Here is a 7,883-nt window from a genome sequence, read left to right as displayed (position 1 = left end):
TATATATTTCCCCTTGAATAAACATTTGTAGATCCTTCTTACAAAATAACCCAGCAATGTAATAAGAATGAGATTTTTTTATTGGGGGAAGATATTAAAATATGGATTCAATTTATGAAATGGCTGAAACACAAGTTTTATATTCCTCTTGAATTAGTTTTGGTAAGTTTAGCTCTGTTTTAATTCTGTTGAAATGCATCTGTTAATGATGCCATGTAACTAAATTTTATATTTCTGTTCTATCTATATTTTATGACCTCTAATTCCTAATATTGCTACTCCTTCAATGTGCTTGTCCTTAACCAATCTCTTAATATTTTTGGTTACTTCTCTTTTAATAATCTTTTTAAGAACATTAATTTGAAATTTGATGGCATCTCTAGAATACTTGCTTTCCAACTCATTATTTTTTCCTCTTATGTTTGTTATTTTATTTCTTCTGTTTTCTTTGGCTGTACTCAGCTCTGTCTGTATTCTAACCTAGGTTTCAGCATTTCTTCTTTCTGATTGTAAACACACAGGAAGTGGTGTGTTGACATTTTACAAAATTAAAGCTCTGAACTGTAACTTTTGAATATTACTGTGGTGTAAATGCTCCCACTATGGCTAAATTTAAGCAACTGGTGTCCTGTATCTCACAAAATTACTGAACATTCAACAGTCATCACACATAAACCAGAATGAGTCATTTCCAGCACTACCCTGAATATGGGCTCTGTGTTTGTAAAAATTGTGTTGGCTAATTTTGTACAATACTACAGTACAAAAACAGAAATGTAGTTGTTATTTTTATACAGTGGGAAATATATTTAGAATTTTATTCCACTGTCTTTATTGACCCAATTGTTTTGTATACTTTTTGTTTTCAAATATATTGGCCTTTTCTAGTTATCTGTTCTTAATAGTTTCTATTTATTTGTAATTTAATCAGATAATAGGACTATTTTGATACCTGGTTGTGGACACTGAGACTTGCTTTAGGGCCTAGCATTAGGTTACATGTGATTTTTTAATGTGCTTAGAAGAATCCACGTTCTCTACTTTGTGAGTATAAAATTTTGTATATGCTTTTATGGTTAACTTTGATGTTGGTTTCAAATGCACCAAACTATTATAAAATCTACTTGATTTACCAGTTATTTAAAGAAAAATATACAAATACCAATTATATATATATATATATAATTTATTAGCAATATATTTATCATCTGTCTATATTCATGTAACATTTTTGAATCTACCCACAGAAGTTTGAAATGAATATACCTTCCTGATCAATTGAAACTTTTATTACTTGTATTTACTTTTTCTGTCTGCAATAATTATTTTTACATTAAAATCTATTTTTGTTGATACTTATGAAGGTTCCACTACATTTATTTTTATTCATTTTTATGTGCTTCTTAGATTGTTTATGTGGTTCTATTTTTAATAATACAAAATGTTTTTTTAATCTCTGGTGCTTTTTAAATAATGTTGCTATTGTTCTCTGCTACTTTTTTTTTTTTTTTAAAGATTTTATTTATTTATTTTTCAGAGGGAGAACGAGAGCGAGCACAGGCAGACAGAGTGGAAGGCAGAGTCAGAGGGAGAAGCAGACTCCCCGTGGAGCAAGGAGCCCGATGCAGGACTCGATCCCAGGACGCTGGGATCATGACCTGAGCCAAAGGCAGCTGCTTAACCAACCGAGCCACCCAGGCGTCCCTGTTCTCTGCTACTTTTCATATAATTTGATTTCTGTATTTTTATAAATCTATTTTTGAAAGTCCATTCTCAACTTATATATTTATTAATCTTTAGTAAACTTTTCTATTCATCTGACTTGTTCTTATTTATATTAACAATTATGCTCATGTAATAAATCCTCCTATATCCATGAGTGGTTTTAAGATTTGGAATTTTCACCCTGTCCTCATAAGTATTTCATTCTGAATATTATTTATATCCCCCCAAAAAGTAAGCCAGCATTTAATCTATTGTTTCTGGCGATGATTCTGTAACCCTTTAAAAATACTCAAAATGAAAGGAAGTAGTTGAACAGAGAAAGTGGAATTAATTTTTTATTAATCCCTTAAAATTTTAATATTCTGTACCAAAAAAGAGTCCCATAACAGATTAGATTTCCAAATATTGTATGTTTAAGTATAAATGTGTCCCAATAGATGATGGTTTGGAATGGTATAAATACCCTTTTCCCTGCCAAAGGAGATTTATATCATGATAAATCTGAGTGCAGATGGTTTTAAATATTTCAATTTAGATCTATTGAATGAAGAAAAAAAATCAAGATAAATTGTCTAACGTATTTTACATTAGCAAAATGGTATTCATTTGTGTGTAAATTTGCTTAATTTTATTAATAAATGTAAGAAATGATCCCTAAACAAGTCAATCATATCTGATGCAGAAGACATAAATGCCATTTTCATATTCAGGTTTCCTTTGAAAAACAGATGTTTAATTCATAGTAATTAATTTGTAATAATTGCATGCCATTTATAGGAGCATATTTGTTAACTGAAGAATATGATTACAATAACTTGCTATTGATTCTCCAGGAAATCAAGATATATTATGTATCTGATCTCTAATTTTACTTTTGACACAAAATGTAAAAGTTAAAAATGGATTGAAAACCGAGCTAAATTTCCCACAATAATCACACACACACACACCAAAAAAATAGTTAAAAAACTGATACCTTGTTTAATTTAGAGTTTTCACTTATTCAAATAATTTATATTTATGATATATTACATTTCTAAAAAGTAGTTTTGATAAGACATATTATGTAATTGAATACCATTTGGTAGAAAAATAAACTCCTGATACATGCTACAATATGAATGAAAATTTATAAATTAGTCTAAGTGAAAGTAGCCAGGCTCGAAAGACATATAGTCTCTAAAACACAACTTTATCTGAGATCTCTAGAAAAGGCACATACACATAGACATAATGTAGGTTAGTGGTTAGCAAATCACAAAGTAAGACTGAAGAGTGACTGCAAATTGAGTGCATCGGATTTTTGGGGAGTGAAGGAAATGTTCTAAATTTGGATTTTAGCGTATAACTTTAAATTTGCTTTAAAAAATCATTGAATCTCATTGAACGCGGGGCCAGATCTTTGGATTGCTGCCTTCTTCTCAACCCGAGCCAGGCCTACACGTAAGCAGCCATGTCTAAGGGACCTGCAGTTGGCATTGATCTTGGCACCACTTACTCCTGCGTGGGTGTCTTCCAGCACGGGAAAGTGGAAATAATTGCCAATGATCAGGGAAACCGGACCACCCCAAGTTATGTCGCCTTCACGGACACCGAACGATTGATTGGTGATGCTGCCAAGAACCAAGTTGCGATGAACCCCACCAACACAGTTTTTTATGCCAAGCGCCTGATTGGACAGAGATTTGATGATGCTGTTGTCCAGTCTGATATGAAGCATTGGCCTTTCATGGTGGTGAATGATGCTGGCAGGCCCAAGGTCCAAGTAGAATACAAGGGAGAGACAAAAAGCTTTTATCCAGAGGAGGTGTCTTCTATGGTTTTGACAAAAATGAAGGAAATCGCAGAGGCTTATCTTGGGAAGACCGTTACCAATGCAGTTGTCACAGTACCTGCGTACTTCAATGATTCTCAGCGTCAGGCTACCAAAGATGCTGGAACTATTGCTGGTCTCAGTGTACTTAGAATCATCAATGAGCCAACTGCTGCTGCTATTGCTTATGGCTTAGACAAAAAAGTTGGAGCTGAAAGGAATGTGCTGATCTTTGACTTAGGAGGTGGCACTTTTGATGTGTCAATCCTTACTACTGAAGATGGGATCTTTGAGGTTAAGTCCAAAGCTGGAGACACCCACTTAGGTGGAGAAGACTTTGACAACCGAATGGTCAACCATTTTATTGCAGAGTTCAAGTGCAAACATAAGAAAGATATCAGTGAAAACAAGAGGGCAGTTCATCGTCTCCGTACTGCTTGTGAACGTGCTAAGCGTACACTTTCTTCCAGCACCCAGGCCAGTATTGAGATTGATTCTCTGTATGAAGGAATCGACTTCTATACCTCTATCACTCGTGCCCAGATTGAAGAATTAAATGCTGACCTGTTCCGTGGCACCCTGGACCCTGTAGAGAAAGCTCTTTGGGATGCCAAGTTAGACAAGTCTCAGATCCATGATATTGTTCTGGTGGGTGGTTCTACCTGTATCCCCAAGATTCAGAAACTTCTCCAAGATTTCTTCAATGGAAAATAACTGAATAAGAGTATCAACCCTGATGAAGCTGTTGCTTATGGTGCAGCTGTCCAGGCAGCCATCCTTTCTGGAGACAAATCTGAAAATGTTCAAGATTTGCTGCTGTTGGATGTCACTCCACTTTCTCTTGGCATTGAAACTGCTGGAGGAGTCATGACTGTTCTTATCAAGCGTAATACTACCATTCCTACCAAACAGGCACAGACCTTCACTACCTACTCTGACAACCAGCCTGGTGTGCTTATTCAGGTGTATGAAGGTGAGCGTGCCATGACCAAGGACAACAATCTACTTGGAAAGTTTGAACTCACAGGCATACCTCCTGCCCCTCGTGGTGTCCCTCAGATTGAGGTCACTTTCGATATTGATGCTAATGGTATCCTCAATGTCTCTGCTGTGGATAAGAGCACAGGAAAAGAGAACAAGATTACCATCACTAATGATAAGGGCCGCTTGAGCAAGGAAGATATTGAGCGCATGGTCCAGGAAGCTGAGAAGTACAAAGCTGAAGATGAGAAACAGCGGGACAAGGTGTCTTCCAAGAATTCACTGGAGTCTTATGCATTCAACATGAAAGCAACTGTTGAAGATGAAAAACTTCAGGGCAAGATAAATGATGAAGACAAACAGAAGATTCTTGACAAGTGCAATGAAATCATCAACTGGCTTGATAAGAACCAGACTGCAGAGAAGGAAAAATTTGAACACCAGCAGAAAGAGTTGGAGAAAGTCTGCAACCCCATCATCACCAAGCTGTACCAGAGTGCAGGGGGCATGCCAGGAGGAATGCCTGGAGGCTTCCCTGGTGGTGGAGCTCCTCCCTCTGGTTGTGCCTCCTCTGGGCCCACCATTGAAGAGGTTGACTAAACCAATCTGAGAATAAATAGGTTGAGCATTGTTCCACATACAATATTCAAAGGACCCAAATTTGTAGCAAATTCCATGGCAGTTGTAATGTTGAGCTGCTATAGCAAGAAAACTGGGCATTCTTGATACTTGAATATGGAATATGTGCACAGGGAAAGGAAATAAACATTGCACTTTATAAGCACTGTATTGTTAAGTGGAAAATGCAATGTCTTAAATAAAACTGTATTTAAAATTGGCACAAAAAAAATCATTGAATTGAACTTCAAAATGAGTGATTTTTATTTTATGTATATTTTGCCTCAAAGCTTTAAAAACTACTGTAATTTGCCATATAAATTTTATAATCCTCTCAAGAAATTAAGAAAAAAATTTGTTATAATTCCATATTGATCATCCTGTAAACAAGGAATGGAAGGGGATTTCTTCAACCTGATAAACAGGACCTACAAAAGACTATGACCATATAAAACTGAAATACTGTATGTTTTTCCCTAGGACAAGGCAAGGGAAAAGCATATTCTGTCTTACCAATCTTTAATATCACATTGAACCTTCTAGTCAGTGCAATAAGACTAGAAAAATAAGAGGTGAGGTAACATCTAAATTGGAAAGGAGCAAATTAAACTCTCTCTAACCACAGATAATATGATTATCTTCACTGAAAATATCAAAGAATCTACTAAAATGTTAACAGGACCAATAAGTGAATTTAACAAGGCCATAAGACTCAGGCCAATAAACAAATATGAGCTGTTTCTTTTTATGTATCAGAAGTGAACAACTATTAATTAAAAGCAAACTTAAATATTTATAGTAGCATCAAAATTTTTTTACAATCTAGATATAATAAGCTATATGAAAACTTGAAAATACTAATGAGATTCAAATAAAACCAAAAGAAAGAAGAAATGTATCAACTTCTTGGATGGGAGAGCCATCAAATTTGGAGATCCTCCAATATTGGATTTCCAAAATTGAAGATCTTCAGATTTAATTCATAGATTCAGTTTTATGAACAAAGTACCAGAAATATTTTTATAATAATGAACAAGCTAGTTTTAAATTTATATGGAAATCCAAAGTACTTTGGTCAAAATAATTTAAAACAAAACAATACATTTGGAAGATTTTTTAGTGTATTTATTTATACTATTTGATTTTAGGACTTTATGAAGTAATAATAAATAGCTAATTTAGACATTTAGATCAGTGGAACAGAATAGAGTCCAGAAATAGTCTTAAAAATGTATAGTTAATAGATATTTTTAGTATGGAGTAAAGGCAATTATTGGAAAGAGGATTTTTTTTTCAGCAAAGGTGCTGGAAACTCAGACAACTATATGTAGAAATCAAGTGAACAATAACCATTGTTCAGAGCATGTAAAATTATTTAAAAATATATTATAAACCCAAAAGTAATACTCAAAACCATTAAATTTACTAAAGAAAATTTAGAAGGATGTCTTTATATCTTCATCAGAGAGTTCTTAGACATCACAGCACAAGCACAGTCCATAAAAATAAAAATAGGACTTCATCAAACTTAATTTTTTTTTTCCTTTGAAAGCCAATGTTAAAATACTGAGAATACAAGCCATAGCCTGGAAGAGAACATTTGCAAATTTTACATTTAATAAAGGACTTATATCCTGAATTGATATATTTGGGATATAATATAATAAGTGTTCAAAACATATGAATAAGAAGACAGTTGTTTTTCAACAATTAGAAAAATTAGCAAAAAAATTTTTAAAGACTTTATTTATTTGACAGACAGAGATCACAAGTAGGTAGAGAGGCAGGCAGAGAGAGAGGGGAAGCAGGCCCCTTGCTGAGCAGAAAGCCCCATGTGGGCTCTCAACTCTGAGATCATGATCTGAGCTGATGGCAGAGGCTGAACCCACTGAGCCACCCAGGCGCCCCAAAAATTAACAAAATTTTAAACAGACCATTCACCAAAGGTAATACATGGATGGCAACAATCACAGGAAGTGATACTTAATATTAGTAGTCATAAGTGGGATGCAAATTAAAAACAGATTGTTATTACATCTTTTCAAGTGGTTGTAGTAACTGGAGGTCTCACACATTATGATGGGAATAAAAAAATGGTACTTTGGAAAAGTATTTGGTAGTTTATTTTAAAGTGAAATATAAATTTACTGTGTGATCTAGCATTCTACTTCTAGGTATTTACCCAAAAGAAATAAGACCTTATGTTGACAGAAAAACCTGTACATACATGTGTGTTGAAACTTTATTAACAATCTTAAAAAACTGGAAACACCCCAAATGTCTTCATCTGGTGGATGAATAAACAAAGAGTAGCATACCCACTACATAGCAATACAAAGGAACCAATTACTGATATATGGAGAGTATGGATTAATCTCAAATAAATTACTTAAAGTGAAAAAAACCAAACTCCAAAGACTACATATCATGTGCCTTTGTTTACAAGTCAGCCTGGAGTTTACTGGTTGTGAAGAGATTGATTTTTTTTTAAAAAAAGGTATTTTTAGGAGGGTGATGGATTTGATTTTAACAGTGGATGCACACTATAGGCATTTGTCCCAACACATAGAACTGTACACAAAATTATTATGCATAGATTATAGCTAAATAAACCTGACTTTAAAAAATGAAATGTCTTTCCAGGAAATGTTTTTCTTGAATGTGATTATGTTTTCTATTAGATATCAATATTTTGGCTCATTAAACAAGAAGTTATAAGAACAAATCTTCTCTGTAAATAAATATA

General features: G+C 34.0%; 1 pseudogene; it reads left to right on the top strand.

Annotated features, from left to right (window-relative positions):
* The first annotated feature begins 3,108 nt into the window (after positions 1-3,108).
* On the top strand, positions 3,109-5,361 carry LOC116574283 (annotated as a pseudogene).
* The last annotated feature ends 2,522 nt before the right edge of the window (positions 5,362-7,883 follow it).

This window comes from Mustela erminea, chromosome 15 (assembly GCF_009829155.1).
Source record: "Mustela erminea isolate mMusErm1 chromosome 15, mMusErm1.Pri, whole genome shotgun sequence".
NCBI classification, from domain to species: Eukaryota; Metazoa; Chordata; class Mammalia; order Carnivora; family Mustelidae; genus Mustela; species Mustela erminea.
Note: the sequence above shows the minus strand (reverse complement) of the source record. Positions and strands in the feature narration are given on the sequence as shown.